The 16,675-nt window shown below is 44.4% G+C and overlaps 1 protein-coding gene and 1 pseudogene across 2 annotated transcripts in view; both read right to left on the bottom strand.

Moving 5' to 3' along the window:
* The window catches only part of GALNT18 (polypeptide N-acetylgalactosaminyltransferase 18), a 355,688-nt gene that overhangs the window by 84,828 nt on the left and 254,185 nt on the right, over positions 1-16,675 (bottom strand). The gene's annotated exons all lie outside the window — the stretch shown is intronic.
* On the bottom strand, positions 4,900-6,596 carry LOC115839572 (60 kDa heat shock protein, mitochondrial pseudogene; annotated as a pseudogene).

The raw sequence follows: 16,675 nt of genomic DNA, 5'->3' as shown, positions 1-16,675 counted from the left end.
CTTAGTTTTACCTGGTTTTAAATGCTGTATACATGGAAGTGTATTTTCTGCATTCTTCAACTTGCTTCTTGCTCTGTTTATTTTCATCACCATTGTGCCCCATCATATAAATGTACAGACATTTATTTACGCATTCTCCTGGTGGCCCACAGTCTGGTTGTTTTCAGGATTATGAACAGTGCTCCTTCGAATATGCTTATACATGTCTCTTGGCACCCAAGAGAGAGCACCTCTCTGTGTATCTGCACATAGTGGAATTTCTGAGCCATAGGTTAGAACACGCGTTCAACTCTCCCAGGGAGAGTGAAACTCTTCCAAAGTGAGAATCCCATGTTCCAGTCCCACCAGAACAGATGAGCACTCATGCTGCTTTACAATCTTGCCAACGTTTGGCATCGTTCATAGATGGGTGTGAAATTCACTCTCACTGTAGTTTTAATTTGCATTTCCCTGAGTACCAGTGAGATGGAGCATTTTTTCCTATTTATGGGCCCAAAACACCAGCCTGTGAGAGAAGACCCATGACCACCTTGCTCTCCTTAAGGAATCTCAAGAGCCTAAACACGGCCTGGCACATGATAGATACTCGATAAGTTGCATGAATGAAGGATTGAGAGTTGAGCCTTAGTTCTGAGTCATCCCCCTGTGCACTTTCCTCGGTGCTCTCCCAGGTTTCCAAAGGCAGACATTTCATTCTTTTCAAGTGTAAGGAAACATTTTTTAAAGTCTGACAATGCTTATTCTTCCATCAGACTCCAAAGAAAAACACTCCCTGGGGATCCAGTTTCCCAAGCCCTATTCTTACAATAAAACACTGCCGAAAGGTCTTTTGGACAGAATTGCTGCTCGGGGAAAAAAACAAAAAAAAAAATGATGCTTTTTCTTGGAAGATGTCCCTGAAGGGGTCTGATTTTGGGTCAGCCATAAGAAGCCCTTGAAGCAGTTTCCCTGTTTGAAAGGGATCCTTCATAACTCTCAGAAGGCAGCAGGAGGATTCATCTGGTAGGAATCCAAGAAGAGACCAGCTGGGCTGGAATGTCTGGAAACTTTTCATGAAGAAAAAGTTAAAAGGCTGTTCTGCAGGGACTTGAGATTTGCTGAAATAGCTGTTTACCTATAGGAAACCCAGGGGCAGCCATGGTGCCAAGCTCAGCAAACCAGCCCATTATAGACAGGGGCCCCAGCTTTCCTTGGACTCTAATGCTCTGACTCTAAAGATTGGGACCATGAAAGTTCATTTCGTTATGGGAAATTCCAGGAGGATCACTTAGCAAACACGTGGTCATTGAGATTAGAAGCCCTCTTTCAGTGGTTCCAAACAAGGTGAACTTATACATGGTTACCTTAAAACTCATAGCAGCCAACAGCCCTGATTACTATTGTCTAAATGCAGGCTAGGGTGGACTCAAGACAGAATGGAAGAAAAGGAAGAAGACAAGCCTGGTCCTACCTGGGGTTGGGGAAGTGAAGCCAGGAGAAGGGTGGTCTCCGAGAATGTGGCTGACTCCTAACACATATCTGTGTGTTCCTCTATATCTCCCAGCCTTCTTTGAAGTCGGAAGGGATTGTGTGAGCAGCTCAGGCCAATGAAATAAGAGAGGAAATTACAGCTGTCACTTTCAGGCCCAGGTGGGTAAGTATCCTGTGTGGGAAACCCATGAACACTTCTACCACTTCTCCTCCCAATCCGCTGGATATTTACGCCAAGATGACCTTGAAGTTCAAAGAAGGGGAACCCCCAAGCAACCTGAGTCCTCAGTTACCACTTGGAGAAGAGCTGGCCAGGAGAGCCCCCCAACATTTAGAGGACTGTGAAGTGAGTGAGAAATAAACTTGTCCTGGGTTCAGCCTTTGGGGTTTGGGGGCTGCTGTTGCAGACTGTGAAGATTTCCCTGATTCGCACAAGCTGCTGGCATGTGGAGAGGCAAAGTGACCAGAGAGGCTTGGGCCCTGCAGCATGGATAACAAGGGGTTCAATCTATTGGGTGAGACTTTGCAGCAGAAGTTTCCAGGCATGGGGAGAAACTGTCCAGGTCCAGATGATGAGTCCATTCAGAGCAGGTCCCCACTAGGGACTGAAGATACAGAGAGGAGATTTAGTCCCCAGTGGGGGAGAGAGGGAGCTGCCAGGGGTAGGCAGGTATTAGGACTCCTGCAAAACAGGCTGTAGGGGAGAGTCTGGTTCCAGTTCAGAACCAGAGCAGCAGTCAGAAAACCAAGGGAGAAGCCAGCAGGCTGGAAGAGGAGAAGCCAGGGGCTTGGAGACCACGCATGACTCAGGGCTCCTCCGACGGCCACAGGTAGCAGCCCCATGGCAGCTCCACAGATCCTAGTGTGAGCCAGCAGGAGGCGGGGCTGCAGCCACACCGCCAGCCCTGGTCAGGTGACACAGTCTAGCAGGGCTGACCCTCACAGCTTCCCCGTGCATGAAGCCGAGAAGGCTAGTTCCAGCCCAGGCGTTTCTATAGAACCAAAACTACAGAAGCCCCAAGCTCTGAGACAGAAGTATTGGCCACGTTCCAAATCAGGGTCCCATTGACACGCGTGCTCTCTACTCTAATTGCATCTTTTGTTTTGAACTAAGATCTCTGGCTCCATTACCATCACTGATGCTGTAGAGAATAATAATGAGCTTGAATGTCACAGGGACTCAGGGAACAATTTTCTGAAATCCAAATAAAACCCTTCCCGTCCCTAGTGTGAGAGTCATTTTTATCAGATAACTCAGCCCATCCATTTACTCAGGAGTTCTCAGAGCCCTCTCTGGTGGGTTAAGCCCCTCTGAGTTGCTGTAAGCGCCTTCTCCCGTGGATGTATCCAGAAAAGCTCGCTCTACCCAGCTGCTATTCAAAGCTGATCCCCAGGACTATGTTTAATTTATACTTTGCTATATGAAGATGAACCACTGACTCATTTAATGTGTTTCCTTTTTTATGTCTTTAATCAGTGGCTGTTTCTTTCCTCTCTCAGAAGCTTAATCTAATCAGAAACAGCCCCTACTCCCCATATGAACGGCTCGTTAGCATGTTCCAATCAAATTCAAATTGACTGTCCATACCAGATGCCCCTCCCACACACATACAAAAAGAGTGACCCTGGTTCAAAGGATAAGGCAGGAGGATACATTAGGAGGGTCCTTTCTGAAATGCAGGGCAATCAGAATCACTAGAGGAAAGTATAATACAATCTGTCACCTCCCAGCATGGTGGAGCCAGATGACAGGTGACCCATGTGTCACTGGGACAGCACAGGTGGGGAAGTTTGGCAGACCCTGGGTGCAAACATTAGAGGAAAAGCTGTGTGTCTGGCCCAAGCATCACACCCACATTCGGCTCAGAGGAACGCTCGAGGTTATCGTTCAGATGATAAAACAAATCTGAGATGCTGAACATTTTCTCACGCAGAAGTATTTGTTCTAAAGAGTTTTCCTCTTACTCCACTGGAATTCAGATTAAGAAAGCTAGTGTGCTGGGTTTTCACTTAAAGAGATTTGCCCTTTTCATACACATCAAAAGGAATTGTCAGCTTGGGTTTCATCTCTGATAGGTACCTACAGCAAACTCACATTAAAAATGGGATTTACGGGCTTCCCTGGTGGCACAGTGGTTGAGAGTCCACCTGCCAATGCAGGGGACGCAGGTTCGTGCCCCGGTCCGGGAGGATCCCACGTGCCGCGCAGCGGCTGGGCCCGTGGGCCATGGCCACTGGGCCTGCACGTCTGGAGCCTGTGCTCCGCGGCGGGAGAGGCCATAGCAGTGAGAGGCCCGCGTACCGCAAAAAAAAGAAAGAAAAGAAAAAACAATGGGATTTACAAAAGAGATCAGCATTGCAGTATAGCAGAACTGCAGGGGAACTAACAGATTACCTTTCATTTCCCACCTGAGGTTCAAGGTCGCATGATAATATAGAAGCACAGTAGGAAATGTTTCCAAGACCTCTGCCTCTTGTGAGACAGGAGGACATTGTGGTCAGAGAACAGAGGTTAAACAGTTTTGCTGTCAAATCCTACATTTCCCATTTGCTAGATTGGTGACTTCAGACATTTCATTTCACTTTCTAATATTCAGTTTTCTTGTCTGTGCAACGCGTCACAAAAATGACACATTGCAAAAGTAGATGTGAGGATCAAACGAGAGAATTTCAACACCCAGCCCAAGTTTAGAGCCCACTAAGTGTGAGGTATAACTATTACCAGTGTAAGACTCCACTGATGATAAGATTCACCACCGCAGTAATAAGAACTTTTCAGGGCAGGAGGAAACACCACATTCTGCTGAGCTTGACATTTATATATCCACCTGCCTACGTGTCACCTCCACGTGTGTGTCTCTCAGGCATCGCAAGCTTACCTTGTCCAAAACCAAGTTCATGATTTCCTTCCCTGCCTCCCCAGATGTCCCTTCATCTTCCCCTCATCCGTCTAATAGCCCACGCCTGAAACCTACATAAATAATTATGTAACTCATCTGTAATTATGTCCTCTTCCTCCCCCTTCACAGCCAGTAATGCATCAGCAAATGCAGTCAGTTCTACCTCCTAAATATAGCTTAAATTTAATCACATCTCTCAATATGCACAGACAACATTCTGCTCCAATCATTTTTGTGTGGACAACTCTATCAATAGCCTTTTTTTTTTTTTTAAACCAGGAATGTACAAATGTCCTTATTCAAAAATACAAAATAAATTATCTGTAGGTATGGACAATGATAGCAGTAAACCATTCTATGTTGTCAACTGAAACCAGTAACTGATGGTTATAGTGATTTTCTTAAACATCAGCCAGCCTTTTCTTCAGTCATCTCCTTCAACTGACCTCTCTTAAAGTTATTGGTGAGGAACGCTGCCTTGAGCTTCCTTTCACATCTCATTCATGATGGTAAAGCACTATTCTAGGAATTAGGACATGCCACCTCCCATCCCACCTCCCATCCCACCCATTTCGCCCATTCCAGGATCCTTCTCTTCTTTTCTCTTCTTTAGGAATTTCTGTGACTACGACTTCTACTGTAGTTAACAGAGAGGCCACTCCAGCAGCATCCAGTAATGCACTTCTTACAACCTTAGCTGGATCGGTGATTCCTTTTTCCACCATATTCACAAAATTTCCAAGCATAGCATCATAACCAACTTCTGAAGAACTTTGCAAAATTTTCTCAACTTCAACACCTGCATTCTTAGCAATGGTCATTGCAGGAATTTTGAGTGTTTTAAAAATAATTTCTATACTAATTTTTTGATCTTCATTAGCTGGAGTTTTGAATCCAAGGCTGGAAGGCACTGAAGCAGGGCACAGCCCCTTCCCAAAACAATGCCTTCTTCAACAGCAGCTCACATAGCATTAAGGGCATCTGTAACTCTGTCTTTCTTTCCTTTCACTTCAACGCCACTTGTCCCACCAACCTTTAGCACAGCAACACCATCTGAGAGTTTTGCCAGACGTTCATTCAGTTTTTCCTTTTCAGATTCACTAGATGTAATATCTAACTGCTCGATGATTTCTTGAATACGCTTTTCAATTTGAGCCTTGTCACCTTTTCCTTTCAAGAGCATGGCATCATCTTTGGTCACAATGATCTCTCCAACTTTTCCTAAGTCATGAGGCTGAACATTTTCAAGATTTAGAGTTAGCCCTTCTTCTCCAAATACTGTACCACCAGTAGCAATAGCCATGTCTTTAAGCTGGTTCTTTCTATTGTCACCAAAACCTGGACCTTTGACTGCTACAACCTGAAGACCAACTTTCAGCCTATTCAAAACAAGTGTACTTAGAGCTTGTCCATCCACATCTTCAGCAATTATGACCAAGGGCTTATGGTGAGCATTGGCAATTTCAAGAGCAGGAACAATGGACTGGACACCAAAATTTTCTTTTCACTCAACAGAACATACGCATCTTGGAATTCACATTTCTGACCTTTTGATGTATTAATAAAGTATGCAGAGATATACCCTCTATCAAACTTCATGCCTTCAATAATTTCTAATTTCGTCATTCTGTGTTTTTCCATCCTTTACTGTGATAACGCACTTTCTTCCAACCTTTTTCATCGCATCAGAAATGACGTTGCCAATTTCTTTGTCTCCATTGGCAGGAATCGTAGTAACCTGGGCGATCTCTTCTGGGGTTGCCACAGGTTTAGACTGCTTCTCAAGTTCAGCAATTATAGATCAACAGCTAACATCACACCTCCCCTGATTTCCACTGGATTAGCACCTTTGCTAAGCTTCTCGAAGGCTTCCTTGGCGATAGAGCCAGTACAGTAGCAGTAGTGGTACCATCCCCACCCTCTTGTGTTATTGGCAACATCTTGAACAAGTTTAGCGCCAATATTTTTATATTTATCTTTTAAGTCAATGGACGTTGCAACAGTCACACCATCTTTTGTCACTCTGGGACTTCCCCAACTCTGTTCAATAATCACTGTCCTTGCCTTTGGCTCCATAGTAACGGCTACGGCATCAGCTAAAAGGTCTACACCTTGAAGCATTAAGGCTCGGGCATCCGCACCAAATTTTACATCTTTGGCATAAGCCCGAGTGAGATGAGAAGCCAGTGCCCTGGACACTGGCCTCATCTGGCGAAGGACTGAGGGTAATCGAAACGTTTCTGTGGGGCGGCAGCACGGCTTGCAGGCGACGAGACATGCCGTCAGCGGTGAGTGAGGGACAGACTGCAGGGCACACACAGCAATGAGCCCGCGTCCCCTCCCTCCGCCTATCAATAGCCTTCTAACAAGTTTTTTTGCTTGTTTGCAAGTTTGTTGCCGTCCAATCCATCTTCTAAAATTATAAATCAGATCATGTCCCTTCTCCGCTTTAATTCAATTCAACCATTATTTATTTAGTATTTCCTTCCTTTGTGCTGGGGGCTGTAATATGAGATGGGAATTTTGTCACTGAACGAAACCTACAAAGCCCATGACTTTTTGGAACTTACATTCTGTGCTTTTCATTGTGTCCCTCCGACCCCGAAAATTCATATGTTGAAGCCTTATCCCCAGCCCCCCACCATATGACTGTATTGGAGATAGAGCCTTTAAGGATGTGATGAAGGTCCAATAAGTTTGTAAGGACTGAATCCTGACCAGACACAACCGGTGTCCTTATAAGAAGAGGAAGGGACTGTAGAGCTCTCTCTCTACCATGTAGGGCACAGCAGGATGGTGGCTGTCTGGAAGCCAGGAAGAGAGCTCTCACCAGAATCTGACCATGCTGGTTCCCTGATCTCAGACTTTCAGCCTTCAGAACTGTGAGAAAATAAACTTCTGTTGTTTAAGCCATCCAGTCTATGGTATTTTGTTATGGCAGCCGGAATTGACTAATACAGCACTCATTACAATTTGTAACTATACATCTATTCTTTGTTCCCTTTTATCAGCTGTCTGTCCCATTATACCACCAGCTCCAAGAGGGAAGGGGCTGTGTTTACTTTTTAAACATTGTATGCCAAATATTAAGCATGTAATTTTAAGCATTACACGCTCAATGTTAAACATTGTATGCCCAATGTCACCTATGGCAGGCGCCTACCAAATAACGTCAAATGAACGAAATTGCATTAAATGTACATATAAAATTATAAGTTAAGTGATCATGTCCTGGTTTGCCCATGACAACATTGGTTCATGCCTGCTGGTCCAGTGTAACAGTTAGTGGTATCCTCTTTTACTCTCAAAAGTGTTCTGATTTGGATAATAAATTGTAATTTATTTATATATTTATTATTTATCTATATATGCCAAATTTATCAGGCACAACCTGATTTTAGAAACACTGAAACCCAAGATAAGCATCTGCCTTGAAATCACAGTATTACTAATATTTTCTCTCCCCTACACCATGATTTCTTTATAGGACTACCAATTCTAAGGCAGTGAAAATGACACATGCCGTCAAGACCCTCACTCACTGATGAGCAGCATTTGAAGTAGGCATAATGAATAAAGCCAGACACACTGCATTGAGGGTGGCCAGCACTAAGCAAGGAGAGAGGTCCCGTTCATTAGACTATCCAAAACTAGAGAGAGAGCCCAGACACAGAGAGAGACAGGACCTTGGGGAGTAAATATCTCCTGGGGGTGTTACTGGGGGTGCTATCTTCAGGGCTGACTTTATGTGCAGGTAAGCCCGCTTGATGGAAAAACTTGTGTGTAGGGATAATTTCTGTAAACCGTCATTGGTAAGCACTGGGAAATTTTACTCATCAGGATCTTGCCTCTTGCATCGCTTTACAAAGTGAAGAGCATTTGCAATGGGAGTAGATGTCTCTTAATTCCCCTTCTGCAATTTCAGATTTGTGAGTAGGAGGATTTTTCAAAAGCAAACCACAACACTGGATGGTGATCATGATGAGACAGATGCTGATGCTGAAGAGGACGAGGGGGAGGAGGGAGAAGAGGAGGAAGAGAGGAGGAGGGGGAGGAGAGGGAGAGGAAGAGGAGGAGGAAGGGGAGGAGGAGGGGGAGGAGGAAGGGCAGGAGGAGTAGGAGGAGGGAGAGGAGGAAGAGAGGAGGAGGAGGAGGAGAGGGAGAGGGAGAGGAAGAGGAGGAGGAGGGGGAGGAGGAGGAGGAGGAAGGGGAGGAGGAGGGGGAGGAGGAAGGGCAGGAGGAGTAGGAGGAGGGAGAGGAGGAAGAGGGGGAGGGGGAGGAGAGGGAGAAGAAGGGAAGGAGGAGGGGGAGGAAAGGGAGAAGGAGGGGGAGGAAGGGGAGGAGGAGGGGGAGGAGGAGGGAGAGGAGGAAGAGAGGGGGAGGGGAGGGAGAGGAAGGGGAGGAGGAGGGGGAGGAGGAGGAGGAAGGGGAGGAGGAGGAAGGGGAGGAGGAGGGGGAGGAGGAGGGAGAGGAGGAAGAGAGGGGGAGGGGAGGGAGAGGAAGGGGAGAGGAGGGGGAGGAAGGGGAGGAGAAAGAGGAGGAGGGGCGGGAGAAGGAAGTGGGGGGCAGTCCCTGCTCAGTTTCTATCAGTCATTCTGAGGAGCTGATTCTGGCCTTGCCTGGTGGTCCCTTCCTGGAAAATTGGAAACACGATGTAATGGTGGCAAAGAAGTTACCTTCCAAGGGCACAACACAAAGCAGCAGGCAGACTCAATTAAAGAAAGACAAAATACAAAACAAAAAACGAATAAGAAAAGGAGTGAGAAACTGACTCTCTGGAGCTTTAACATGCATTGCTGGCTCCCAGGTTTTTTACACTTTTGCTCTTGCTTTTTTCCCCAAATCTGGAAATTATACATTGAGACATTACTATTATCTAATCCACAGCCTATAATCAAATTTCATTAATGGTCCCAATAATGGCCTTTATAGCTATTTTCCACCTCGGTCCTAACTTTTTAACAAGGTAACATTTTCTTCAGCTTGGATCTCAAACCCCTTTATCAATTGTTACCTCTTCTGTGCAGTTTATTAATCTTACTTTGCTATGGCTCTCCCATTGAACACAATTAAAGAAACGTAAGTGTGAAGACCCTTCCAGAATAAAATTGTCCATGGGTCCTCTCCTTCTGCTCCCCACCATTTCTAGGTAATTGCTTCATCATGTACCTTTTTAATTGCTTTGTTCTTTAGGGATAAATTTTGCACTTATCTTTACTAACCGTAAAACTTACAACGTACTGTTAAGCTGTGTCTGTTCCACGGCTGCTTTGTAATTGCAGAGTCACTGCGTGGCTGGTGAGCTAAAGATAATGTGCTATGGCAAAGAAGCTTCCTCTCAATGTTTTCAGATACCTTCTGGCTACCCAGCATGGCAGAATAATTGGTTCTGGGCTGCCTGGGGCGCTAAGCTCCCCTTCCATATAGAGATCGCAAGCAGAGAAGACCCCGATCCCGGAGGTTTAGGCTTCATAGGCCCCAGGATGCTCAGATCTCAAGGGCCCTGGGAATTTCAGGCCCCACGGTCCCAGGAGGCCACGCCTAGTGGCACACACTCCAACAGAGCAGGGCTGGCTACAGCTGACCACCTAGAAAGACAATGTCAACTCCTCTCTCAAGGTCAAGTCCATATTTTCCCAGGGCCCTTGCACTTGGCCTGTGCCTGCAAGCAGTTTTCAAGGAATCCCTCTCCCTCCATTCTTTTTTTTTTTTTCTCTTTTTGCGGTACGCGGGCCCCCCACCGCTGTGGCCTCTCCCGTTGCGGAGCACAGGCTCCGGACGCGCAGGCTCAGTGGCCATGGCTCACGGGCCCAGCCGCTCCGCAGCACACGGGATCCTCCCAGACCGGGGCACGAACCCGCGTCCCCTGCATCGGCAGGCGGACTCTCAACCACTGCGCCACCAGGGAAGCCCTCCCTCTATTCTTGGTCAAATAAAATCTCTAAACTCCTTGCCCCCTCAATCCCTCCTTTGAAATCTGTATTCTATCACCACCCCTTGACCCCAACTGTCCCCTCAAAGGCTTCTTCCACTTGCATCGGGATACCCTTTCTCCACTCATATTCTCACAGTACAGGGCTTTAGAGGCTTAGGCATCAGACAGAACCGTGTTCAAATCCCAGCTCCACCAAACTCTTTCTATGTGGGACCTGGGCAACTGACTCAACCTCTCTGAGCCTCAGTCTTCTCATCTGTAAAATGAGGATAATAATTCTAGCCTCTTGTGGTTCTCAGGACGAAATGACATACAGCATAAAACTCACCAGGATGTAAGCTCTAAGAGGGTACAATGTAGACAATTCTGTTCATCACTGTATGCCCAGCGCTCAGCACAGTGTCTAGTATTAAATAAACAAAAGCACCGAGCACAAAGTAAACAATGAATAAATGGTAGCTATTATCATGTGGTCATCTTACCATGACTAGTGCAATCCTGAAATGCTTCCCAGGACATCTGTGGTTTTCCACCAACTCAGCTCTTATTTTTCTAGTCAATTCTTCTCTGTAACTATGGGCACCACCCTGCCACCTGCCCCATTTCCTATGCCCATGCTCAATTCTAAAATCTCTTTCTAGTTCAGACTTCCATCTCTCTGGGCTCCTCCATCCTCGTACCTTCCGTGGGCACACAGAGGGCACCTGACCCCCTGTCTCACCTCCAGATCTTCTCTTTACCTTTAGTTCTGGCTTCTTGCTGAAGTCAAGACCTGGGTATTACATTTCTCCCCTAATGCCAAGTGCAGAACACAAGCAGCATAATAAATGTTCACTGTGTAAATAAATAGACGGACAAATAATGCGAGCTTTCTGGTTATTTCCATTGTTATTTCTAATATCAAACTTGCCCCATTTTTCCCCACAAACCAACTCTCTACACCAAAGACCCTTTCTTAGTCAATGGTACCCCCAAATCTCTCAGCATCTGGGCTTGAAATCTCAATGCCATCTTTGTCAAACTTTAATAACTCATTTATAAGGACCATGAATGGCTACATCTTGACCTCCAATGAGCACTCAGACCACTATTAGCATCTAACACAGCGCTAAGGGAACACATGGACAATGCCTTAGCAAAAGTTTTGAGTCGGGCTTCCCTGATGGCTCAGTGGTTGAGAGTCCGCCTGCCGATGCAGGGGACATGGGTTCGTGTCCCGGTCCGGGAAGATCCCACATGCTGCAGAGCGGCTGGGCCTGTGAGCCATGGCCACTGAGCCTGCGCATCCGGAGCCTGTGCTCCACAACGGGAGAGGCCACAACAGTGAGAGGCCCGCGTACCAAAAAAAAAAAAGTTTTGAGTCACTGGGAAAATGCCCTTAAGAAGAACAAAAGCCCCCAACCTTGAAACCTGTGTCTCATGTCTTGAAATCCTTGGCCTCAGAAGACGGCATAGATGGAACAGTTATTCCATTGTACGGCTTGCAGCCTCCTGTGGGCTTTATTTACCCCATGACAGCAGCTGAAGGACAATGCCACGGCAGATCCCAGTTCACGAAAGAATGATACAAAACGGTGGCAGCCCACGACACCCTCCGCCCCAAGCCCCCCCCCCCCCCCCCCACGAAGGACGTGTTGCTCTAAGCTTGCGGGTTATTCTGAACTCTAGCTCCAGCTGGCTTGGACCAACCATAACATTTAGAAGCAACAGACTAAAATCCAATTTAAGGTGTTTAATTTTCTCTGTCTCCAGGGACGGGGGGTGGGTCAGAGAATCTGCATGTAGGCTTTCTATGAGATGTTGCTTCTGGGGGTCTCCTGAGACCTTTCCAGTTGAGCGAGCACACTGGTGCCCACACCCCTTCTCTTCCTTTTCATGTCTCTGTCACTGTGCTGGCAGAGACTAGTCGATGTACCTAAAATCATGGTATCCAGTGTTCTTAATTAGCGTCCTTGTTCTCACCCAAGGCTGGGTGATGTCAGCAATGAGCTTACTCAGCCTTCTAAGCCCTCTGGGGAGAACCGTGTGGTCCCTCGGGCGCTTCAGTATCCTGCAGGGTTAACAAGCACACATACATTTGCTTGGGCCTCTTTCACTAGTAATTCTAGCAAAGTCTCTAGCCCTTTAACCCTAGATATATTTTGTAAAAGTTTCAAATAATGGCGATGCCTGTTCTGGGCAGTTGCTATATCCCCTACTTTGCTTTCTCTTCCTCCTCTGTGTCTCTGGCTCCCTGAACCCAGGTTTCTGACCTCCTGTTACCAGCTCTTCTCATTTGGCAGTTCCTCAATCTACCTCCTTTCTGACACTCTGGACTCTGGCTTTCAGCTCAGCTCTTGTCTCTGTCACCCCCTCCAGTTTTGATGTCTCCTGCGACCTCAGGTGAAGACATTGCGTGGTACTGTCTGAACCAGGCCCCGTCTCCCGTGAGGGATTTGGGCTGAATCCTCCAGCACTGAAACAGTACTGTGGTCCTTTTCCAAAGCGATGCTGACCCAGGTTAGCTCCTGAAATTAAACTTTATGCCATGGACAATTTTAAACCCTGAAGGCAGAGGTGGATGGGCATCGTGACACAGTGATAAGGTATGAACCTTGAAACCACTCAGGCTGGTTCTTATCTTGAGTGATTTGGGGAGGCATTTTATCCTATTACTTCCAGCTTCCTGACTTACAAAATGGGGATAACAACACGGGCCTCATGGGACTTACATAAAAATTAACAAGATAATATAAACAAAGTGATAGGTCAAGAGCATCCAATAAATGGAAGTTCCTCCACTCGTTATTGTTATGATTAATAATATTATCATCATCTTCCAGACTTGTGGCCTAATACCGCTACCAACTGTGGAGCATGTATCTGCTTTATGAAATAATAATCTTCTGTTGCCCAAGAGTTGATGTCACTAAACCAACTCTTAGACATTTCAGACCTAGAAAGGCCAATGTTAGAAACCAAGGAAATGTCTGTCTGGACTCTCCCAGTAATAGGTCATCCACCATAAGTTCACCTTTTCCTTTTACTTAAGTCATTGATAAAAATGTTGAACAAGCCAGGATGAGCAAAGAGCCCACCGAAGGCCACCCGCTGGATTGCCAGTGACCACTCTTTTTCTCCATCTGACTGCCCTACCTTGTCTGTCACTGGCCCTCTGTTTTAGCCCCATGTTACAGACCCCTAGTTCCCAGCCTTAGAGTTCAGCCACAGTCATGCTCTTTCTCAGCTGTCACTTTGCACGTGTCACCTCAACTCTCTGGAACACCTGTCCTCCTCTTCCCACCTGAATAACACACCTTCATTGCTTAGGCCCAGCCTAAATGCTGCCTCCTTTGTGAAGCCTCAGCCAGCTCCCAGGGGTAGAGGGGTCACTCCCTCTTGGGTGCTACTGTAAAGCACACAGCATCTTTCATCCTTGCCATTTTGGTCCATAGCACTGGGTTATGCCTTACTTAGTGCTTCAATCCGAATTATATTCACAATGATGAATTCTCATCCAGGAAGTACTTTCTGGAATAAATGTCATTAAGGGACTTTAATTCTCTTGGTCAATTTTCTATATAATGTAATTAAAATATATTTCCTTTTATGCTAATTTTCGAATTTTATTTTACTAGACTTATGTTCATGGGGTTAATACTTTTTTGCATTGATTTTACAACTAAGATATGACTTATCTATCAGCAATTTTTAAATCTACATCTTTTTTACAATTATGGCCTCCATCACAGAGTTTTCTTTTGTGGTCATGATTTCAACCAAGTTTAGTTTTCCTGAATCAAATTTTGCAGATGTAAATTATATTACTATTCATTTCTTCAATCAATTTTTTAGCTTTTAAAATTTTTACTGTGTTCATTTTTGTTTGTTGCTTTAGTTCGTGTTGATGATCTTTACTACTACTCATAATTTGGAAAAAGAATAATAGTTTGCATTTTTTGTTTTAGTTTTTTTTTTAGAACTCTCACAAGAAATAGTGTCAGCAGTTTCTCTGAGTTGTATACTTACTACAGTCGCCATTGGTAGATCAAAAAACACAGAAGTCCTTAAAGTCACAATGGAGGAAGGGATCAAAACATCCTGTTTAAGCTCATGACATTTTCTATAATCTGTTAGATTAGTATTGATACTTAGAAGATGGGGAGGTGGTTGTCTCTCCCACTAGACTGAGGGCCACTCAAAGACAGGGTCTATGTCATTCACCTCCAGTTTCCCAGCACCTGGCAAGAATGAATGAATGAATACACACATAAATGAACCCACAAGGAGATCATGAGAAATCTGATCTGATTTCTTACTTAAAGCCACTACACTATGCCTATCTATATAAGGCATAATGGTTTCTGAAGCCACTCTTCCTGGGTTGAAATCTCAGCTTTACCATTTTCTTTTAACATCTTTATTGGAGTATAATTGCTTTCAATGGTGTGTCAGTTTCTGCTGTATAACAGAGTGAATCAGCTATACATATACATATATCCCCATATCTCCTCTCTCTTGCTTCTCCCTCCCACCCTCCGTATCCCACCCCTCTAGGTGGACACAAAGCACCGAGCTGATCTCCCTGTGCTATGCAGCTGCTTCCGACTAGCTAGCTATTTACATTTGGTAGTGTATATATGTCCTACTATTTTCCTAGGGCAAGTTATATCACTTCTCTGTGCTTCAGTATACCCTCCTGGAAGTGGGGGTAATAAAAGATTCTACATTACAAGGTTGCTGCAAGGATTAAGGGAGTTAATACATGTAAAGCACTTAGGACAGTAGCTCACATATAATTACTGCTACACTACTATTAACTATTAGTATTTTGGTCATAAATCTCATCTCTTTCTAGTAATACCGAGGGGTGGTCATGTTCATGTCCTATTATAGGGAGCTCACGATTCCATTAGGCATCCCTTCCTTTTTATGATTCTAATATTTGTGTCTCATATTGAATTGATAACTACATCCATTACAGCTTCCACCCCACTGTTCATGGCTCTAACTTTCTGAGATATATAGAATAAAATTCTCTTACACTTGACTGGTCTTCAAATTTGAAACCTGTTCATTGAGCACATACTAGGTTCCAAGCATCAGTGTGAAAATTAAGTAGCCATAAATCTTGACATTAAGTATTTTAAAGTCTAGATAGGAAGGAAGTAGGAAAGGTGATATTTCTGTCTCTCACAGATCTTCTCTTCCTTTGAATCCAAGATCTCCATGATACACAGTTGGCAAACCAGAATCGAACTTACAAACTTAATATAACTTACAAACATTTTTAAGTTTGAACTTACAAACAATATAAAGGCTACATAATTAAAATTGTGTGATATTAGCATATGAATACACTCACAGATTAATGGAGCTAGAGTAGAAAATCCAGAAACAGACCCAAATATGTACGGCAATTTAGTCTATGATAAAGGTAGTACTGCAAACCAGTGAGGAAAAGATGTAATTTTAAATAGAAGGTGTTAGGATAACTGGATGGCCATATAGAAAAATAAGACATTGGGTCCATTCCTCACACCATACATCAGGATCAATTCTGAATAAGTCAGAGATTAAAATGTAAAAAATACAACCCTACAAGTATTAGAAAACAACATAGGTGAATTTTTCTTTACCCTTATAGTGGGTAAACTTTACTCTGTCTAAACTCTGGAAGCAAGAAGGAAAAAGACTTTTGCTTACATTAAAACAAACAAACAAACAAACAAAAACTTGCATGGCAAAAAAACACCAGAAGAAAAATTAAAAGACAAGTAACAAAAAACAAGTAACACACTGAGAGAAAATATTTGCAATGTATATGATAGGTAAAGTATTACCATCCCTAATGTGTAAAGAGACTCTAAAAATAAAGATTAACGATCCTGCAGGAAAATGGGCCAAAGATATGAAAAGCCCATGGAAAAAAGAAATGCAAATGGCCTTAATCATGTGAAAAGCTGTTCAGCCTAGGTCTTAATAAGCGAAATGCAAATTAAAACTACTCTGAAAGCCACTTCTCATCTGTCAGATTGGCAACACCCCAAATATTCCACAACATACTTTGTTGGTTGACTGCGAGGAAACAGGCACCTTCATCATTCCTGGTGGGAAAAATACTACCCCTCTGCAAGGATATTTGATGATGTCTAGCAAAATTACACATGCATTTGCCCTTTGACCTCACAATTTCACTTTTAGGAACCTATTCAAACAATAGTCCAGAAAAATATGAAAAACTGTATGCACAAGACAATTCATTGTAGAACTGTGCCCTCAACAAGAAACTGGTAGAATAAACCATGGAATGTGCATTCATTGGAATACCATGCAGCTATGAAAAAACAATAAGGAATACCCCTATATACTATTACAGTCTTCAGAAAAA

The sequence above is a fragment of the Globicephala melas genome, chromosome 8 (assembly GCF_963455315.2).
Source record: "Globicephala melas chromosome 8, mGloMel1.2, whole genome shotgun sequence".
In the NCBI taxonomy this organism is placed as follows: domain Eukaryota; kingdom Metazoa; phylum Chordata; class Mammalia; order Artiodactyla; family Delphinidae; genus Globicephala; species Globicephala melas.
Note: the sequence above shows the minus strand (reverse complement) of the source record. Positions and strands in the feature narration are given on the sequence as shown.